Raw genomic sequence first — 23429 nt, forward strand, 5'->3', positions numbered from 1 at the left:
GAATGTTTATCATCAATGCTGGCCCTGGTTTTAGGTTGCTATGGAGGGCAGTGTAGTCTTCTATCGATAGAAAAACCACTTCAAAGATTCGTGTACCCTCAATGAGGCTGTTCTTTTATTTGTATTTAATTAATTAATGTTCCGTCTTCTAGAAATACTTCGACCGTGTCTAGCAGTTGTTTTTGACATGCTTCTCTAATTTGGAAGGGCAGGTTCTCAGAGTTTGATGAATATGTTCCGATGGTAGACAAAGCTATGGATTCAAGCTAGAAGAAAGAAGCGTCCCATCAAAATCTCCCGCCTCCTAGAAGTATGCAAGTATATATTAGATTTCATTAGGGAGTCGCAGGCTTTTGCAAGTCAATGGTTATATGTTGTTATATGAGGTATCATATTTAGTGGATTCCATTTGTGCATGTATTTTTCACATGAGGTATTATATAATGCTTTAGGAGGGAGTTTATTTTTAGTATGATTGAACCTTTTAGTTTGATGAATAGGATTTATTTTGCGAATAGAATTCTTATTAAACAATCGTATGAATTATTTTTTGAATGACTATCAGGTGTAAGATTCCAAAAAAAAATCTGACGATATTTTTATTTAATAATTACCTTTAAACTTACAGATATTTTAGCGACGGACCAAATCCGTCGCTAATTTCTAAACAAGTTCAAAATCAACTATGGATTTGGGTCCATCGCTCTCCTGATATTAGCGACGGACCTTATCCATCGTTAATATTTTTAATGACGACAGTTTTTTTCTATTTTTTGCGACGGATTGTTATTTTTTACGACGGATCTTATCCGCGACGGATAAAAAAGAAAAACGACCCAGTAAACGGCGACGGACCAAGAGACGGATGAAATCCGTCGTATATTTGATTTTACGACGAATTTGATCCGTCGTAAATTCACGATTTTGGCGTAGTGAATAATGATGTTTCCTGGTTTTCATATTGAGAAAGTAGCCCTCACATCATCCAACTTGAAAGTAACGTATTCCGGATTTGGATCCAATATTGCTTGGCTCGTTATATGCAATGTGCAAGGAGCCTCAACAAACTAGCTAACAGCATGAACTGCATATGAGATATCAGGACGAGACATAGTGAGATAGACTTAATCTCCTCACCAGCTGCCTATAGGATGTAACATTGGGTAGAAGGTCTCCATCATCTGTCCCATACTTGGCATTCCATTCTAAAGGAGTTTCATGGGTCTTGTTATCTGTAAGGTTTGTTAGCTTGATCAAATCACAGGTATACTTCCATTGACTCATGAGATAACTTTGAATATTATGAGAAATTCAAGACCCAAAAAATATGTTAACAGCCCCATATCCTTTATATGAAATGAGAAGTGAAATAATAATTTGATATCGACGATTCCTTAAACATCACTTCCCGTGATGAGAATATCATCAATATAAACCAATAAACCAACTAAACCTGAATCAGTCTTGAGAATAAACAGTGAGGAGTCATATTGGCTTTGAGAATAGCCCGCCGTGATTAACACTTCATAGAATTTTTCAAATCATGCTCTTGGTGCTTGTTTGAGTCCATATAAAGCTTTAGATAGCTTGCAAACCAAGTGTGGATCCTTAGATTTGTAATCGGGAGATTGTTTCAAGTAAACTTCTTTTTTGAGATTTTCATGGAGGAAAGCATTCTTGACATTGAGTTGACTAAGTTGCCAACCTTTATAAACACTTATAGCGATTAAGAAACAGACCATTTTCATTTTTTCCACTGGAGTGAATTTCTCATCATAATCAACTCTATACTTTTGTTTATAGCCTTGAGCCACGAGCCGAGCTTTGTATCGATCTAAGCTCCCATCAGATTTTAATTTCATAGTATATACTCATTTGCTTCCTATCAATTACTTCCCCGCAATAATGGAACCAGCGTCCAAGTAGCATTCTCCTCGAGTGCCCGAATCTCATTATCCATGGCTACCCAACACAGTTGTGTATATGCTTGATAATAAGAAGTAAGGACAACCAAAGAATCTAATCCAGAAAACAAGTCATGATGAGAAGCAAAAAGATTTAATCGATGGGGAGGAACAGACGGACGAGTGGAACGATGTAATGGGATCTCAGTGGAAGATGGGATAGTTACTTGCACTATAGGAGAAGAAGACACCTGATCGGAAGCAAGAGCAGCTAAGGGAGAGGACCTAAGAGAGATAGGCTTCACACGGCATTGGTAGAGCTGTAAAGGAGGAGTGGGAGAAGGAAGCATATAAGATTGTCTTCAAAAGAAGGTATATGAGAAATGGAAGATGGAACAATGGTAACTGAAGGAGACGCATAAACAACTTTATACTATAGTAAATTTTCAAAGAATGTGACATGTCTAGACACACGAACATGATGAGAAAATGGATCATAATAACAATACCCTTTCTAATGCTCCCCATATCCAAAAAATACACATTTAACTGCCTTGGGACTGAGTTTATCTCGTTCTCATTCTGGAAGATAAACAAAAGCAATGTATCCAAATACTCGTAACTGACTATAATCTGGATCTTTATCATGAAGGAAGAACATGAGAGTTTTTCGGTTGGCCAAAACACTAGAAGGTAATCGATTGATCAGATACACAACTGTTGATTTTGCTTTAGCTCAAAGAAATTTCGAAACATTTGCATACTCCATCATGGTGGTTGCTACCTCAGTAATGTGCCAATTCTTTCGTTCTGTTATTCCATTTTGCTCTGGTGTGTGAGGACAGGTTTGCTGATGTATAGTTACATTTGAACTTAGAAAAGTCTCAAACTTGGAGGACATATATTCTCCCCCAGAGTCAGACCGTAAAACTTTAAATTTCTTTGCAAATTGGATCTCCACATATGATGAAAATTGTCTGTAACAGAAAAATGCTTCAAACTTGTGTTTCATGAAATAAATCCAAGTGTATCTTGAAAAGTCATCCACAAAGATAATGTAATACAACGAACCACCAAAAGCCATGATTGGAGATGGACCCCAAACATCAGTATGAACGAGATCAAACAGATTTCGAGTACGAGTGTTACTTAATGAAAAGGGCAATGCAGTAGATTTACAAACTTTGCAACTAACACGGTTTATATCAATGAAAATGAGACTAATATTGATTTCCTCATTCAAAAGACTAGATCTAAATAAGAAAAGCATATTTTTAGAATTTAGATGCCCTAAACGACTATGCCAAAGTTTCCAGCATTTATTAGCAAAAGAAATATCATGAGAAGATGGAAGAAAAAAACAATGCGTTGAGACAACTCCAGGATCGAATGTCAAAGTAAATAACCGTCCTCTCTTATGGCCCTTCCCAATCAGCTTCCCTGTTTTTAGATCCTGTATGAAATAACCAGACCGAGAAAACAAAACCAAACAGTTATTCTTCGCTAGTTGAGCAACCTAAATCAAGTTGGCAGATAATTTAGGAACATAAAGCACTTTACGAAGGAAAAAATTGCAAGATGATGAAGGTGAGACTTTCAAGGACCCAATATGAGAGATAAGTAAATGATTCCCATCCGCAGTGCAAATGGAATCCACTTCGTTATATAGAACACAATCAATTAGACAAGAAAGGTCCCCAGTCATATGATTAGATGCCCCTGAGTCAATATACCAAAGATTTCTAGGAGCAATATTACCTATCGAACTTGAAGAACCCATCGCTTAAAGGATTTGCTGAATTTACTTTGGGAAAAGTAGATTAGGCTGCACCAATAGGGCCATAGATGAATCTGAATCAGGCTTCGCAGCAGAGGAAGCCAGAAATGTACGTTGACGTCGCTGGTAGTGAGGAGGTAGAGGAGGGCGAGTCGGGCAATTGGCTATATCATGTCCTTATTGTTTGCGGTATCAACAAAACAGAGTACTTGTCCAGAGGAAATCATATTTGCTTTCTTGTCAGGACAACGAGCAGCCACATGACCAAATCCATTACACTCAAAACATTTAACTTTCGACATGTTACGTGACTTTTTGAAAAAATTGCGAGTGATGAAGGCATCATTAGGAACAACCTCTCTTATGGAAGCAAATGTTTTCAAATGTGTTTCTTTTGCCATCAAATCAGATAGATCCGGCTTAAGAGACGGAAGTTGAGGCCGGTTCATCAGAGCGGCTAGGGTTGGTTCAAACTCCGGATGGAGTTTATATAGAAATTGCATCAATTTACTTGTGTTGTGAAGTATCTTTATTGTCTCGACCGCCGCAGGAGGAATAACTGGATCCATAAGTTGAATCTCATGCCAAAGGGAGATAAGTTTAGAATAGAAATCTTGTATAATCAGAGCTCCTTGTTCTAATTTGGACAACTTATACTCTATCTGATAACGACGAGCATGATTTAATTGTTGATAACACACTTTCAAGTACGCCCGTATTTCAGATGTAATCTCGAATGACATGAGGTTAATTGCAATGTTACTCTCAACACTGTTAAGGATCCATGTGACCACCTTTGAATTATTTGTGGTCCAAGATAGGAGTTCCTTTTCATCTTTTGGTTTGCCCGTAGAACCATCTATATAGTTATAGAGGCTCTTTCCAGTTAAAAAATGCTTGAATTGAAACTGCCACAGGGAAAAAAAATTTCCCATCTAACCTAACATGGATAATTTCTATCTTATGGGAGAGATTCATGGATGTCATAAGAAAAAAAAAACTACAAAAAAGAAATGTACTACTGATTTCTGGGCGAGCAGGACTAAATTTGACGAGTAATCAACTTAATGGGTTCAACAAATCTCATATCAATGAAGCCAGATGTGAAGACATATGTGGATCTTGAGGTGTGGCCAGATCTGGAGGTATGGTTGGATCTTAGGGTGGGTTTTAACGGAGATATTCGTCGAATCAGGACGAATCTGGAGGTGTGACTAGATTTGGAGGTATGGCCGGATCTGGAGGTGTCGTCAGATCTGAAGGTGTGGCCGGATCTGGAGGTATGGCCGGATTTGGAGGTGTCGTCAGATCTGGAGGAGTGATATGGCTGGTCGTGCAGCAAGAATGGGCCACCAGAATCAATGGAGGAGTGATGTGGCTAGTCGTGCGGTAGGAATGGGCCGCGGAATCAATGAAAGAGTGGAGTTATGATGATGATGATGCCTGGAATGGTAGAGATCTGCGGTGGCTGGATGATGGCTTTGATACCAAGAAAATTCAAGAATTCGGATAATATTTTTCTATATATCTTCAACTCAAAGGTGGGTTTAAATAAACACACTACAAGGCTATATAGGGAAACTTATTTAGAGCTTCTCTATATATGATATTTTACACCTAACAACCCATTGAAACCCATTGAAAGTGCCCCGGTTTGTCAATTAGCGTGAGCATTGAGTCTGTTAGACAGAGGAGCCCCATAGGAAGATCGATCAAGCGTCTGCCTCAACTGAATATGTGCCCGAACGTGTCACAGGTAAATCTTATCCTCACATCCCATGTCCCAAAACATCAGGTAATTAAAGCCCTTAAAATTAGTTAGAACATCCTAAGGTTTTTGAGTTAGAAAACTTTTTTTCAAAATAGTAATTTATCGATACTTGGTTCGATGAGATCGAGCCTTGTTATCGATGTCCTCGAAACTCACTCAATATCATCGAAATGGGACAGAAACTGTCCGGCAAGCTTATAAGAAAAAATCCTTGGATTTATCGATGAATCAACACTACTCTCGATATCATCGGTATTCAAATTCCGATGATATCGAGTGATGCTCGATCATATCATGGACCTGAAATATTTCAAAGGCAAGTTGCTCACATTTTTCAAATGTTGAGAAATTGAACCTCGTGTCGATGATATCGGAGTTCGAAATCCGATGACATCGACGCATGATCGATATCCTCGACCAGTTGGTAAAAGGTTTTCAAAAGTGTTTGACATTTAAGTTTGTATTATCGAGCGGTCAGTTGATGCCATCGAGAGTATACGCTCGTGGTATCGAACTCTGTCATAAATGTGACCGTTTTATATTCGTTGAGACATTTTGCCTATTTAATGAGAACTTGCCCTTGGTTGTTAATGAGAAAAAGAAGAGAGTATTTTTGAGTGTTTAACCTTAGATCATATACCCAAAGCCTTTTCTTTCATGAAAGTTCATCCTCCAATCCACCCTCATCATTGACATTCAATAGAGTAGATTGGGGAATGAACTTCCGCATTCAAGGATCCTTTAGCTATTACCTTAACGGCAAATCATTAAGCTAGGATGCCTTGAATGCATAGATGATTGGAATCGCTCTATTTCCTTTATAGGTAAACATTTAATAAAGTAGAATTCCATCATCACCTTGACCCAACCTAGCACCTTATATTAGTAAATCATCTGAGTTGCGGATTAAGGGAACTGAAGATTCTTCGTCAACAAAGGAGGAGATCTTCGACAATCGCACTGAATGAGGCTCATCTGCTTATCTGTAAGTTATTAAGTCCAGAGGACCCTTGGGATCATTCTTTTTGTAGGATTCAGTCTAAAATGTTTCTCACCTTTTGCAAGCCCTCGTAGGAGGCCTCCAGCGGAAGTGTACATGGGGTTGCTTTGTGTCGACCCTTGCTCTGTGGATAGCATAAACTCTTGGATACTTTGTGTTGACCCTTGCTCTATGGAGAGCATAAACTCGTAGGTCCTTGACCTGGGTGGTCTAAAAGTTGGGTGCTTTGTGTTGAACCTTGCTCATAGGAGCATAAACTTGTGAGATTCCTTGGCCGGTGTGGCCTAAAATTGGGTGTTGTGTGTTAACCCTTACTCGTGGGAGCATAAACTGTGTCGTGTAGACACGCTGTGTCAGCGTAAGTATAGGTTGTATTGGTTAGAGGTGAACTTGATTTAAAACCTCCGGTTTGAGATGAACTTGTTGTGAAACCACCTTTAGTGAAATCTGGTACACTCAAGGGTTGAGTACCTCCGCCGGGAGTGAAGTAGACAAGTAGTCAAACCACTATAAAAATGACTGTGTTTGTGATTGATATTTGTCTTTTATTATTTGTGTGATTTCTTTAAATGCTTTCATAATTGAATATCTAAGATTACACCTCATACACAATCACATCCATCATAATCTACAAAAAGCATCTTATTCATCTGTCAAATAGTATTATGACTGTGTCCTCTATTTGGCTTGAAAGCCATTAGAGTTACTTTGAAGAAATCCTGATTCATGCATATTTTCTCAGGATAAGTTTGATAAAACTTTAAAGAACCATAAAATCTTAAAAAGTCCTATTCACCCCCCTCCAGGACATATTGGCATATTCCTACTTCAACTAAAGCGTTCATTACCACAATTTCAATAACCCATATATATAATATTCTAGTAACTCATATGCATGATATTCATAACTTGTTGATGCAAGAATCTGGGTCGCCCTCTCCCGTCTTCTGGATACCTACATAGGGGAAAAACAAATGAGACCCTGGATAGAGTAGGGGACCCTCCGATGCCAAAGTTAGGCTAGGAATCCGAGTATAGTCGTGTTGAAAGGTTTAGGGCGAGAAATTCTTCGTACCCTTTTGTCTAGGTGGGCCCCTTATATATAGTGTTCAGAGGGCAAGATGGCCCGTAATCTTAGACATGATCTCAACCGTTAGGCGAGATGTGCGTGAGTGGTGAATGTTGGCATTTACCCTGGAATCACGCAGTGAATAGTTACATGCAAGTAATGGAGATTGGCGGTCACTTTTGAATCGTGCATAATTGAGAAAGATCGTCCACTCTGCCAAGGAGACAGTTCAGCACAGTTCTGGTTAGGACATCATAGGTTGAGATGGTATGGGTCCCTTTTCGTCCGAGTTGAGCCAATCTGAACTGAACTTTTATGGTCGACCGAAGACGATTCAGGGTAAGCTAATCCAAGCCGAGCTTTGCAGGTCAAACGGAAACGATCCAAGCTAAGCTAATCCGAGTCGAGCTGTGAGAGGGCTCGAGAATCTTGCTCTGATTGTTCGAGTCGCCGATTTTGCGGACTGATGATTGGACTAATCTCCTTGTTGATGGAGCCACCTTGATGAGTACGCTTGTCAGCTCAGGCCGACCTCAAGAGTGGTTGGGTCATATTTTCCCATATCACAGCTCATCATAGGCCATGATCTCATAAACGAAGCAAATCCATGGACTACACAACGAAAATAGTGGTGTTTGACTATAAACTTTTTGTGGGTCACAAATTTTTTTTTCTATCAAGTTAATATTTACATGGTAGCTTCATTTAGGTTTTTGTACCTTTATCAAATGGTTGGATGGTAAATAAATATTTTGATGGCCTCCAGTAAGCTTTAAGGGTGGATATTTTATTAGAATGATTTTCTATGCTGTAGTTCACTTAAGATTCAGATATGTTTCATTTCTATATTATTTTCTTAAAAGGATTTAAGGAAAATATACCGAAGCTGCACTCGAACCGTCGGAAGTGGATTGGCTGGTGTGGTGTGATGATGTCAGCAAGTTTTGTGGGTCCCGTCATGAGGTATGTTTCATATCCAACCTGTCCATCCATTTTTTGAAATCGTCGTAAGGCTTGATCCGAAAAATAAGACAGATCTAAAGATCAAGTGGACCATAATGTAAAAAGCAGCAGATGATTGAATGTCTACCATTGAAACCCTTTTTGAAGTCACGAAAGTTTTGGATCAATATGATATTTGTTTTTTCTCTTTGTCCAGGTCTTTATGGCCTCATGAACAAATGGGATGGAAAATAAATGTCATAGCGAGCCCTACAAATGTTTTACAAGTTAAAATCATTATCCGGTCCAGTTTATCTTTGAATATGATTCATTTTTTTGACTCAGACTGTAAAATAATCTAAAATGGATGAATGGTTTGGATATAATTAATACATTATTTTGGGACCATAGAACTTTGATTTCCTCTGAACCGTTCTCACAACTCGAAGATCGAAGATAGAAGAGCTTCAGCGATACACGCACCCACATCTATATAGCTGCTGTATAGCTGCTGTAGGTACGTCTCTTGCGAAGACAAGCACTGATGCTCCTCGAGCTCTGAGTTGTACGAACGGTTCAAAGGAGATCAAAGTTACATAGACCCTACAATGATGTATTTATTATATCTACACCGTTCATCTATTTTTAGAGTTCATTTTAGAGCAATCCAAAAATGAATTATATCTAAAGATCATCTGGACCACATTATAAATAAAAGTGGAGATAACGATTTTCACCATTTAACAATTTGTAGGGCACACCGTAACCTTTATTTTACATCCTATTTATTCATAAGGTCATAGATACTTGAATGAAGAGGAAAAACAAATTTCATATTGATCCAAAACTTTTGTGACCCCAGCAAAGGTTTCAATGGTAGATGTTCAATCCCCCACTGATTTTTGTAGTGTGGTCCAGTTAAAACTATCTTATCTTTTGTCTCAGTCCTTAAGACTAGCTGGCCAAATGGATGAACGGTTTGGATATAACACATACTTCATGATTAGACCCACAGAATTTGCTGACGTCAATACAGCAGTAATATAGCTGGTGTGAAGCACACCAGCCAATCCGCTTCCACCTAGTGTGTGGTACACTGACCAATCTACTCCCGTGACCGGCAGTCCGTATCCTTTCTTGCAAATACGCCTGTAAATACGAAAGCGGATTTGCAGGCTATAGTTACTGTGGGTAGTGGGTACGTCCTGCGAAGATGAGGAGTAGCACGAGTAGATGAAAGGAGATAAAAGTTACATGGGACTCAAAAAGATGTATTTATTTTATACACCGTTAATCCATTCATCAGGATTATTTTAAAGCATGACCCAAAAAAATAAATCATATATAGAGCTCAACTAGACAACGCCACGAATAGTAGCGCAATAATTAATTTCACCGTCAAAACATTCTTAGGATCCATAATAACGTTTATTTTTCATCCAATCAGTTCATAAGGTCGCAAATACCTGAATTTTAGGAAAAACAAATATCATATTGATCCAAAACTTCTACGATCTTAAAAAGGTTTCAATGGTACACCTTCAATCTCCTACTACCTTTTGCAGTGTGGTCCACTTGATCATTGGATCTTTCTTATTTTTCACCTCAACGCTTAATACCAGCTCTTCAAATGGACGGACAGTTTGGATATAACACATACCTCATGCTGGGAACCACGGAACTTACTGACGTTACCACACACCAGCTATGTCGGTGGTGTGTACCACACCAGTCAACCTGCTTACCCTGCAAACCTGGGCTGGGAAGTGACGGTGCGATAGATGGCACGGACACCGACAACAGTTAACAAAAAGGGTTAGGTAGCGTAGAGGCACCTTTTCCACGTGCAGTTTTGCATGCTCCTTTACAATTATTTTCCACCGCACATAAAGTACTCAAACTTGTGGGGTCCACCACGTTGTACTTATAAAATTCACTCGGCTCAGCAGGTAAAATCCATTGCTTTGGAGCATACGCACAGAAGTTGAGCCTGATTAAGAACTTACATGGGCCACACCAATTGGAATTATTTAAAACGAGTTTGAAAATGGCCGGGGATTGTGCACTGTGGGCCGTATTGATGTATGTGTTTTATCCAAGCCGTTCATTCAATTTGGATTATTATTTTAGGATAAAAGCCCAAAACTTAGACAGATAGAGATCTTGGGTGGACCACGTCATTGGAAAACAGTTTTAATTAAATGCTCACCCTTGAAAACTTTTAAGGCCTACTTTTAAGGTTTATTTTTCATCCAACCTGTCAATTATGTCGACATTGGAAAACACAAATGTCAACTTGATCCAAAACTTCTTTGCCCCGGAGAAGATTTTAACGGTGGGTGTTCAATCACTACTGTTTCCCATGGCAGGGTCCGCCTGAGATTTTGATCAACCTCAATTTTAATCTATTGCCATAAAATGAGAAAATGAATGAACTGTGCGGATAAAACACATAAATCATGGTGGGTACCAGAAAGCACCGTTAGTAGCTAGTAGCTACTGGTCAAACGGCCTCCTTGAAAAACTGCCAAGTTGAAACGGTGGGCCCAACTGAGTTTTGTATCAGGCTTATTTTTGTATCTTTTACTCGTCCTCATATTCAATGAATGATGTACACAAACCTATGGCTGGTATCATGTGGTGGGTCCCATCTGAGTTGTGTAATTAATTGATTTTGGCACACATACAAGCCAATCCAAGCCATCCAAATGATCTGCCCCATTGTAGATGGATCATACCCAGGAACGACACTCATTAGAGAATCCCAACTGTCTAATTGATTCTCATCAGATGGACGGTTAAATAATATGCCCAGAAGATAGAAGTTTAACGGCGTTGAATAAGATATTTTAAGATCATCTAATCAGGCGTGATATTAAGCTGTCATGCCACGTGGACGGTGCACGAGCTGCTGTTGACATGTCTTAGTCAGATGTAGCAAATTACCGTAGATGCAATAAATATCCAAATTCACTATTTATTTATTTATCATTATATATTTTTTTTTTTGAGTTTCAACTGAGCTTACCTACTACGGCTTTTGGTAAACCGATAACCCGTTTTCCCTTGAAAAGTAAGAAGAAAGATATCTTAAAACAGAAATGGTTGGTAAAAAAACTTAATTTTCTTAGCTGTCCACATAATTAATAAATAGACATTTTTTGGACGTTGGACACTCATATGGACCCATCTTTTTATTCTCTTTTATTTACAAGGCCAGCCCACCCTGTAAGGCAGGGCCCTTTCCTGGGTTAGCACTGGGTCCCAGCAGCGCTCAAGAGATTAGTGAGGTAGGGCTGACTGGGCTTGCGTGTACAGACTGGAAACATCCATTGTATATTGGAAGCAGATCACCTACAACTGATCATGACCTAACTTAACCTACGACCCGATTTTTTTAAATAAGCATTCGGTCAATATTTCAAGGGCAAAATTGGAAATAAAGATTTTATTTTTTGGAAGGCCTAACTAAAAAGGAAATACAATTCATTGGCTAGGATCTTCCCACTTGGGAAGTTTTCTATGCTTGAGGGCACAAAGGAGCGGCCATCATACCATTGGTTTTGAATCGTTGAAATGTGGGACTAATCATAGCAGATTGTATATATTCTTTAGTTGAGAATTACATAAAGAGGTATTAAACAATGCTCGGGAGACATTTTACTATGCATGATCCTAAACGTTGATATCATGGCCCCCACCATGTATGTTCCAAGCATTAGCAATATCTATCATGGAAGACTCCTAACCCTTTCAATGGAAGTGAGGCTGACCACACTTAAGGCCAACTATTTCAGTTTTTGGATCACGGAATTGTGGTTCCCACACCCTGAGCTAATACCGGGATCAGGCCCATTTGACCTGATGTATTGTCCCGAATTGGTAAAGGCCCAAGCCCAGGCCACGTCCACTTACCGGTAGGGGTGAACATGGACATGATAGAACCAGTAAATCGGATCAGAATCAACCAAATTGCGCAGTTTAGTGCAGTTATGAAGTGCATGGTTTCGGTTTCAAAAATGAAAGAACTAATTAGTTCAACTTAATTCTTGGTTTGGAGTTCCGTAGAACCGAACTGAACCGTAAAACCAAATTTGGAACCGAACTTAATTCAAGCCGAACTGAGTTTACAGTGTATTTTAGTTGTCTATTTGACTCATGATTTATGATTTACAATGCAACATTTAATTATTTCCGTAGATATCTTTTCGCACATCTTATACAATATCTAGATCATTCATCAAATGGATCACAACACGAGTAGACATAGGTTGAATTATATATATATATATTTTAAAAAAATATACAATAAGGTTGGATTATAAAAGCCCAGAACTTTAGAACTCAACTGGAACCCCGATTTGGTTCTAGGGTTTAAATAGGCTATATACGAGCAAAGTTAGCTTGCTAACTCGCTCAACTTGATTTGGAAACACTCAACTCGGCTTGGCTCGAAATGAGTTCTAGCCAAGCACGAGTTGATTTTGGGTGCTTGAATTGAGTTCGAGCCAAGCACGAGCTTGAAACTGCTTGACTCAGCTCGACTCGAAGAGTACTCGAAATCGACTCGAATCGACTCGAACTCGACTCGGTACTTGACCATGGATATATATACCCCAAATCAAAAAACCCTAAGCTACCCTCTCTTAGTGCCCGTTCAAAAAACCCTAAGCCCTTCCTTCCCAGCGCTAGTTCAAAATAAAAAACCCCAACCCTTCAACAAAAAAAAAAAAACCCTAAGCCCCTACCATCTCTCAGCCATCCCATCGGCCATCCGGCCCATCCCAATGCTCGTTCGGCGTCCAATACTCGTTTCCCTCTCTTCCATTGGCCGTTCCAGCCGCTAGATCGCCCTGTCCTGCTATCCCTCTTCTTCCCTCACTTGCTCGGCGGCCTTTCTGGTGGCCACAACGACCGTCCGATGCTCTCTCTTCTTCTTCTTCTTCTTCTTCTTCTTGTTCTCTCTCTCTCTCTCTCTCTCTCTCTCTCTCTCTCACATTGCCCTGTTCGGTGCCGGTCGTCCCTGCCCTGCCCGGTGCCCCTGTCTGGTGCCGCAGCTCGTCCCTGCCGCTCATCCCTGCCCTGCATGGTGCCGGTCGTTCCTGCCGCAGCTCGCTCGGTAAGTACCTTTGATTACATATATTACAATAATTCATTTTTTATTTTTATTTTATTGTCCATCCACAAGCCACTTAAACTCAAACGCGACTCAAAAACTCTGCTTGAACTTGGCTCGAACTCGGACGAGCTGAGCATGAGCTGGACATCGGAGCTCGAAGGTCAAGCCAAACCGAGACTCGGGCAGTGTGAGCCAAGCACGAGCTGGGCAATACTCGGCTCGACTCGACTCGTGTATAGCTCTAGGTGTAAACGGTCCAGTTCTGGTTCCAATTTTCCTAGAACAGTTAGGAATGATTCGATTCCAATTTCACCGTGGAACCAGACTGAATTGAACCGTGTGCACCCCTCGTTACCAGGTCCAAAAGCCAAATTGATTCCAGAGCACACCAGCAACAGGACTTACGGGTTTGTGTGATAACTTCAGTAGGGTGCAAGGTTATAAAAATCAACAGCTGTTATGATCGGTACCAAAAATATGCTGGCTGCATAATGCCTGGTTTTTCTCAACCATCACGCACATCATCTGACATAATACTGCTAGTTATTTTACGTGGCTGTATTTATCTCAACCATGTAAGCTAGCTGGGGCCCACTGTGATGTTAGGACATGATCTGGTTTCTCACAAACATCGAGGTGGGCCCCAGCTAGCTTCCGGCGACAGGCTGTCATTGGGTTGTCGTGGTCCCAATGCTCCCTAGTTTTCACATGAGAAAGGTAAAGTAATCATCGACGTACCAAAGTAATTAGTTAAAAAAAGTCAAGATGCTAAAGCCTCTTATGCTTTTCAAAAGGAGGAAACTTTAATACTCGAAATGAGTATGATGTTGATATGCAAGCACTACTAAATTACTCATGTATCATATATATATATATATATATATATATATATATATATATATATATATATATAATGAACTGAATTTTAATTGTACAAATTGCAGGGCATGATTTAAGCGGCTATAAATTTCAGAATTTTACATTATTTTGCTTTTCTAATTAACTTCTTAGTTAATATTTTATGGACTATTAAAATATGAATAATAGTGGTCCAACTCAATATCCATATTAATTAAAGGTTAGGTTCACCATTCAACTTGAATTTCGGCCAATAATTGATTTAAAGTGTGTTTGGCTCCTTAGGACAGCCTAATTAAGTCAACTTATGTCACCAACTTCACAGCACCCGAGTATCAATTGTGACACTAAATCAGAGTATCAAATAAATTTCCATCCTTCTCTATTCCTTTCTCCCACGTTTAACAAACCAGTCTCTTTTTCTCCTCCATGTGTATGCACGTGCTGTTTATGCAATCAAAACCCAGACCTAGCCTAGTCCAATATGAGCCACATGATTTTAAAGGTAAATATACAAAATATGTAAATATTCCCTTATTTACTCTGTGGTATATTTTGACACGTGTGCCAGCTGGATTATTTTAATTAGCTTGTCACGGGTTGGGGTGTATGTTAAACAATGCTGACAGAGCCTGGGAAGAGGTTGGATTGGCTTTAACGGCCATTGACAGCCCTACTTATTTCTATCATTGTCCCGGTGTACGCACATGGAAAGATGCCCGATTATCATGACTGTCCATTATTTTAGACCCCATCTCAGTTTAAAATTTTATTTTGATTGGATGAATGTGGACCGTTGGAATGAACTTTTACAATGAATCAAAGGTCAGGATCAATTCCTCACCCTTATTATTGAGTCATAGCCTATTCAAAATATATATCAGCTACAGTATGGAGTTCACATCTTCCCATCGTCTTTGCACGTGGGCGGTATGGGATGACACGTGCTAATCGTCTAACACGAATCAGGTCTTTGTTAGTTCATACTTCACAACACCACATTTTGAAAGCGGATTGGCTGGTGTACCTGCGTGGTGTATTTAAACACCCGGTCGGGTGGTAGACTTTCATGAGTTTCAACATCCGGTCAAGGGTTCAAGAATCCATAGGTGGTGATGTATTTATTATATCCACACCATTCATCCATTTTCGAGATCTATTTAGAGCATTATCCAAAAAATAATCATATCCAAAGCTTAAATGGACCGCACCAAAAATAGCAGCAGGATAATGATTTTCACCGTTAAAAAAATTTCGTAGGGCCCACCATAACGTTTATTTTCCATCAAATCTATTCATAAGGTCAAAAATACCTGGATGAAGAGGAAAAACAAATTTCATATTCATCCCAAACTTCTGTGACCCTCAAAAGGATTTCAATGGTAGACGTTCAATCCCCCACTGCTTTTTGCAGTGTGGTCCACTTGATCTTTATATCTGCCTTACTTTTCGGCTCGAGACTTAAGACTAGCTCGAAAAATGGATGGACAGTTTGGATATAACACATACCTTATGATGTGACCCGCGGAACTTGCTGACGTCAATACAACTGCTATATAGCTGGCGTGTGGTACAGTAGCAAATCCGCTCCTAAAGGAGGTTATACGAGACACAGGCAGAGGATGACGCTTGATGCACAGGACCTTGCAAGGCAACGTCGGATTATAAGAAAAATAATAATAATAAATAAATAAATAAGACAGCCGTGGTCTAGTACTCAGCATTAAAAACTTCTTGCAGGCCACCTGAATGTTTATTAGCCATCTAATCTGTTGAATAAGTCACGAAGACTTGTACAAAGGACCACACAAATATCAGATTGATGTTTTTGTGGTCCACGTTAAGTTATTAACGGTCAATCACCACTTATTTCCCGTGGTGTAGTTCACCTGAGATTTTTATTTTTATTTTTATTTTTTCAAACCATGCACTAAAATAAGTCATAAAAATGAATGGATATGATGGATATATAAGGCACATATATCATGGTACACTCTACAATAAAGCATCCACTAAAGGTATGAATACAAAAATGTGAATGATATATGTGTGTGTTATGTGTGTGTGTAAGAAAGACAGGACGAGTGTCAGGTGTCCCATCTTTATTATTTCTCTCACGGTAGGTTAGGTGGTTACGTGAGATTAATTTATTATAGAGTATGAATTGGCCATAGAGTATGAATTAGTCGCCTTAGATAAGGTAGGCTAAAAAACTAAATAGTTTAGAAATCTATTAATAAATATAATTATTTGGTCAAAACTTATATCTATTGTATCTATTCATTGTGATTGTCAAGCAGCTATTGCCAAAGACGAAAATAAGATACAAAATGGTAAATGGTAAAAGTAGGCATATTGGATTCCGACATAATATTGTAAGACACTAATTAAATAATAGAGTCATACTTGTTGATTTCGTATGATAAGAAAAGAATTTGCTAGATTATATGATCAAAAGGCTATCTAAAAGATTAACCATGAAAACATCGAAAGGAATGGAGCTGAGCCTAACCGAATGAGTTACCAGTGTCGGTAACACAACTTATACAAGTAGAAATCACATGCGATAAGTTTAATGGGTAAATAACACGACATTACGTAGTTGAAAAGCACTGTTAAGAACTAGTCCTTTCTTATAGTGTAGGCAGTGCAAGCATCAACATAATGGAGGATAAGTTTTTAAACTTTTAATGAATCCATAATCAAATTTGGTGATGTATCAAGTTGTTGTGTACACTAAATAGAATTCACTTATATAAGTGTGAAAGTGAGGCTATTTCCTATTAAAATATATAAGCAATTTCTCTAAAGCACTCATGAAAATACATGTAAAGTTGCATGATCAAAAGACACCAAATCGTAAAACCAGCTCTAACGAAAAAATTGTGTAAGTGACACATATAACTATTTACACTTAAAGGGTCAGGTTAATGACTGATAATCACCTGATTTCAATAAACATGTCTTGTAATTCTAAATGTCGATTAAAGTCGGATATACATTGGCACTATTACACAACTTTTTTATCTGATACTGAAGTATTTTGAATTTGAAACATATGGCAGATTGTTGTATTTAAAAGATTTTTTAAAATAATGCTACAAAATTCATTTTCTCTCATTGTTTCTTTTGCCTTAAAAATGTTTTGCTTTTAGTGTATTTATCTTGTCCCACATCAGAAAAGATTAAAAATAAAAAACTCAAGTGTATAAGAGAGGAGTTTTGTATGGGGCTTGAGCCCCTTCTCATGGACATGTGAATAAGTGTGTTGATAGATCAGATCGGCCTGGCGATTCGATCCATTTCTAACGGGTTTGGATCATTATACAGGTCTGACGAATTGGTTTGGGTTCCACCTTGTTTCTCTCTCTCCACAACTGGCAACCCCATCTAAAAAATTTGAAAGCAAAAAACCCTAACTTATTCTCTTCCTAGCTCCGTCGTTTTCTCTCTCTCCATAGTTGGCATTCCATGAAAAAAAAAAAAACCCTATTTCCCATCTATCTCCTCTCTCTCATTTTCTGCATGGACTACGACCCAAGCTGCCCGCCCATGCCCACATCTTCTAATATTTGATTTCAGATGGTTTTTCTTTCTCTTCTAACTTCTTCTTCATGTCCTCTCCTTTCAGTTATTTTTCTTTTGTTTTATTTCTTATTCTTCTCATTTTTGGTGAGTTTTCTTTAACATATCGAAGATGTCTTTCTCTTCAATTGCATATATTTATTTGGGATTTTCATTTTTTAAAGAATCCAGAAATCCACAACTTGAAAAGCACTGTAATATCTTCAACATATTCTTTTTCTTTCAAACGTTTTTTTCTTTGTTTTAGTGTTTTTTATTTTGTTTTTTTCATTTCATGATTTTTTATAGGGAGAGCATGAAATTGTTATTGAAGGTTTTTTTTTTTCTTTTTTTCGTTTATTGTGCTTAACTTGAAAAATATAATGCGTATTGTTCATTTACTCATTTTTATGTTATTTCATTGATGTTGCATTAGGAATGATTGCAAGTAATTTGTTGGATTGTTATGTCTGAGCCCAGTCAACTTATTGATAAGAATATTGTTGAGGTGTCAAGGCAATGTTATTCTTCTAAATGATAAAAATTGACATCTAAAGTATGGAATTACTTTAATAAACATCGATCCTCAAGTGGTGAGGAAGTGGCTATTTACAAGCATAGTAAGGAAAAGTTCATGGGAGGTAGTAATAATAGAACTAACCATTTGAATAAGCACTTGACAAGATGTTTGAGGAAGAAGCATATGGATATTTCTCAATAATTAATATAATTGAACAAGAATGTAGGCAAAAAGATATTGTTTGAAGAACTTCAAGTTTAATTAAGAACGAGTCGTTTGGATCTTTGTCGAATGATAATGAAGTAATTGTACCCATTTAATATGGTTGAACACAAGTATTTTGAAATATTCGTGAACAATCTCCAACCCAAATTTAAATTGATTTCCCACAACACAATTAGATCCGATGCGATGCATGTTTACAAGTAAGAGAGAGAAAACCTTTATGAGTACTTTGATAAGCACTCTTCCCAAATTGGCCTTACTACTGACTTGTGGACATCAAACCAGCAAAATATTGTGTATTGTTGTATAACTTTGCATTTCATTGATGATGCGTGAGAATTACAAAAGAGGATTCTTGCCTTTACAACAGTAAAAACTCCTCATGATGTAGGGAATCTATGTAGAATTATCGTAAATATAGTCCCAGAGTGGAATATTGATTAAAAAAATTATTCACCATCATTGTAGATAATTCTTCGACTAATGATGCCATGATTAAAAGTATAAAGAGTTGTCTTGATCGAGGATTGCTCGCATTATTTGGGGAGTTGTTTTCATGTCCGTTGTTTTGCTCATATTCTTAATTTAATTATATAAGATAGCTTACAGGAGATTGTACATGTACTCCAAAAAAATATAAGAAAGTGTAAAGTACATTAATTCATCGCCATCAAAAGAGAAAAAGTTTCAATTTTCAGTGAGTTAAGTAAAATTGTTAGGGAAAAAGAGTTTACCTATGAATGTTCTAACAAGGTGGAACTCGACACATCTCATGCTTGAGGCTTCTTTGGGCTTTAGAGAAACATTTTCTCGATTGGAACAATGTAATCGTGACTTCAAGATAAATCCATCTAATGAAAAATAGAAGGTGTGAAAGGTTATTAGTAACTGTTAGAAGATTTTTTTTTTTTTTTTAAATGAAGTTACCAATAACTTTTTAGTTTCTAAGTATCAAAGTATTAATATGTACTTTCCCGATGTTTGTGAAATTCATCTCAAATTAGTTAAAATGGATAAAAGTTATTGTGATTCTGTTAAATTAATGGTGAATAGAATGAAATCAAATTTTGATAAGTATAGGCATAAATGCAATTTGGTTTTAGTTATGTCATTAGCTCTTGGTCCTTAGTTTAAAATGAAATTGGTGGAGTACTACTATTATCAATTCTATGGTGGTGATGTTCATTTCTACATTAACAAAATTCAACATACAATGGTTGATGTTTTCTACGAGTATATAGTTGTTGACTTAAATAAATCAATGACAACTTTTTCAACTATTGTTGAAAGTAGTTATAATAACATTTTTTCATTATCTAGTGGTGTTTCTGATAATACTGAAAATAAATTTAGAGAATTTGATAAGTAGTATTCTCATGCATGTCTTGGTAGTGAAGCTTTCTTCCAAAAATTAGAATTAGATCAATATTTGAAAGAGCCACTATTTTCTCGCAGCCAAAAGTTTAATATATTAAGCTGGTGGTGAATCAACAATCCAAAGTTTCTAACGCTTTGAGAAATGACTCATGACATTTCGATAATCTTAGTCTCTATTGTTGCATCAAAATCAACATTTAATATTGGTGGTAGAGTATGTTGTGCGCAAAACCAAACTGATCAAAGGCACGGGAAGTGAAATCGACCACAAGAAAAATATCTCGAACCTAAGTTGACTAGAGTAGTAGGACGAGCTTCCTAAGCTGATAGGGCACATAGCTCGGAAAATATAGTAAGTGACTCTCCTGACGAAGAGATGGGCCCTGATCTGACCCAGATCTGAGCCACTTAAGGGCAAAGCTCCGGGGGGGGGGGGGGATCATCTTCAAAAGCTAACCAGATCAACCACAGCCAGAGGTGGGACGAGAAACTCGGAGAGAATCTCGCCTCGAACCAAGAGGGGAAAGATTCAGTATGATCTAACCCGAAGAGCACGTCGACCGAGGCAGGCTCGACGATATTTTTGGGGATAGATTCACATCCAAATAAGGACCCTCCAGCGAATCCAATAGATCCCAAGGGAATACGCAGGTTTTGACGTCGCCTAAAGACCCTAGAAGTACACCAACTGCAATTGAAGAGAGGTAAGTGAATAAACTTGAGCTCAAGCCTTTATTCCAAAGCCACAGTTGTCATCGGCTCCCCCGTTGTCTACATTTTTCTATTTTTGTGTAGGTTCATTGATGAGGTTACTTATGCGATTGATTACATCTGTTTGACCAGATTTTGACGATAACAAAGTGCTTGATAAGACTGGTAGTTGCTTACTTCCAGAAGTCGTGGAGACTTTAATATGTGGATAAGATTGGTTACGACATCTAAAGAAGAGTAAGTACATTTTAAATTTATTTAGTTTTAATTATTATTATTATTTTTTCATACAAAATTTTGTAATTACTATTTTTATGTATATGTTAGGTGTTTCTTCTCCTACCATATGTATGAGTACTAGCACAAGTTAGAATTGCCACAGTTAGTCTCTTCAACTTGGTAAGAAAAATGTGTATGATATTTTCTTCGAATTGATACTTGATAGAGTTTCATGACTTTGTTTCATTTTTGTATTAGTTTACTTTTAACTTATCAGTTTGACTTGATGGAGTTGATATTTAATAGATTTTCTTAGAATTTTAAATTACTCCCGAGCTTGGGATGGGCATATGCCGATCCATTGATAGGACCTAGATAGTTGGCTAGCATATCCGATCCGACTTCGACCCATTGACAGATCCGACGGAGCGGGTCTAGATCCACTATATAGGTCGACGGGGCGGGTCTGGATCTTAAGATGTTGATTTGTTTATAATCAGATCGATTCCGAATCCACCCTGATCTTTTTTTTTTATTTTTTTTGGTTAGCTTGTTAGTACACCCCATTGTCAGTTCACACTTCACTGTTAGCCACCCCCACTAGGGATCGATACCAAGACCTCAGTGTTGAAACAAGGCATCTTTGGGCTTCGACCCATTAAGAGGTGTACATGTGAATTTGGTCCAATGGGGATATGCCATTAGCTCGAACCTATGCCATTGGCCACACATACACACAACGAGCTGAACAGAGCCGCGTTGGGCCTGGATGGGTTTAGGTATGGGTATGGGTCTATGAGTAGACTGAGAGTACGCTCTCGGTTTTGTTCTATGCTAACGATTTTATTCCACGCTTTGCGAGTATACTCACGCTAACAATTTTGCGGGAATTTTCAAATCAAAGACATGTCTGTTTGGGTCGTCACACTAAACCCATTTGAAATAGTGTTTTAAGCACTTAATCGTGGTTTGTATATAGACCTACTCCTTTTTCCGATTTCCTCCATTTAATAAAACAATTTCTCTTTGGTTCTTCAAAATAAGTCTCTTGTTCAGTGTTTTGCAACTAAGTTCGTTGTCAAGTCAACTCACTTCAGTTTAAGTTCACGTTGATTCGATCCCGTATAAAGTGAGTGTAGTGGTGGGATTGGGTTGTATTCGTTATATCCTAGAGGCCAACTGTCCAAGATTCCTGTTGTATATGGAACGTGATCTAAGGAAGGCAAATTTGGTTTCAGCTGAGTGACCCAATCACTCCTTGATTCAAACAACAAGCCATTTTTTCTTACTTTATTTTTATTATTTAATTATTTTATTTTTTTAATATTATTTGTTTTTTTTTAGCACATCTTATGTTTGTGATAAATCCATTCCATCCACCGTATTTTCATCTCATTTTAGGACATGGGTGCAAAAATGACGCCGATCCATCCAAAGCCCAAGTGGGACAACGAACATGAAACAGCGGGGATTGAACGCCCACCGTTGAAACATTTATGGGGGCATTGAATGTTTGTGACAAATCCACTATGTCCATCTGTTTTTTCAGCTCATTTTATGCCATAGGCACAAAAACGAGTCCAATACCAATATCCAGTGAGCCACACAATAGGAAACAGTGGGATTAAACTCCTACTGTTGAAATAGATTGGGTCCATCTTGGAGCACATGTTGAGCTCTGGATCCGTCTCATTTTTGGGCTCATGCCATGAAACGAGCTGGAGAAACAAATGAACAGGGTGGATTTGTCACAAACATCAAGATAGGCTCCACGTGTGGTCGGGGTTAGGTTGGCACGTGATCATGTCCTGAGGAGAGATTGTCAAGTGCAGCAATGAGAGGGCAGTTTCTTTAACACGAAAATGTAAAAATCTATTCGTAAGTGTAACTAACAACTGTTGGCGCAATTCTGAATGGTGAAAACTATGGCTGGGTTCTCAAAAATAGTTTAAAAGCAAGAGGTTTTAGTTCCATTGCCGAAAAAGATGCATACATATAAAAAAATTTCCGAATATCTATTATTTTTAGCACATCTTTTCCAACCGTATCTACTAAAGCCATGAACACAAAAATGTGAACACTGCGTGCATATAAGTGGTCCACTAGAAAGAGAGGATGGAGTAATAGGTGCCCCATCCTTATTATTTCCGTCGACGTTAGTTAATTAGGTAAGATTTTCATATCCATCAATGAGTCGGTGTAATATATGTGATAGGAAAAAATAACTAAAGAAAAACATTCATTAAAAGAAATAAAAGAAAATTGGATTGATGTAGGCGGTTCGTGGTTTTTGAGCCCAAAACCTACAAAAACGCATCCGTTTGGATTCATGGATATGTGTGTCTATGACGGTGAACTGTGGCATTTGTAAAA

The sequence above is a fragment of the Magnolia sinica genome, chromosome 18 (assembly GCF_029962835.1).
Source record: "Magnolia sinica isolate HGM2019 chromosome 18, MsV1, whole genome shotgun sequence".
Lineage (NCBI taxonomy): Eukaryota > Viridiplantae > Streptophyta > Magnoliopsida > Magnoliales > Magnoliaceae > Magnolia > Magnolia sinica.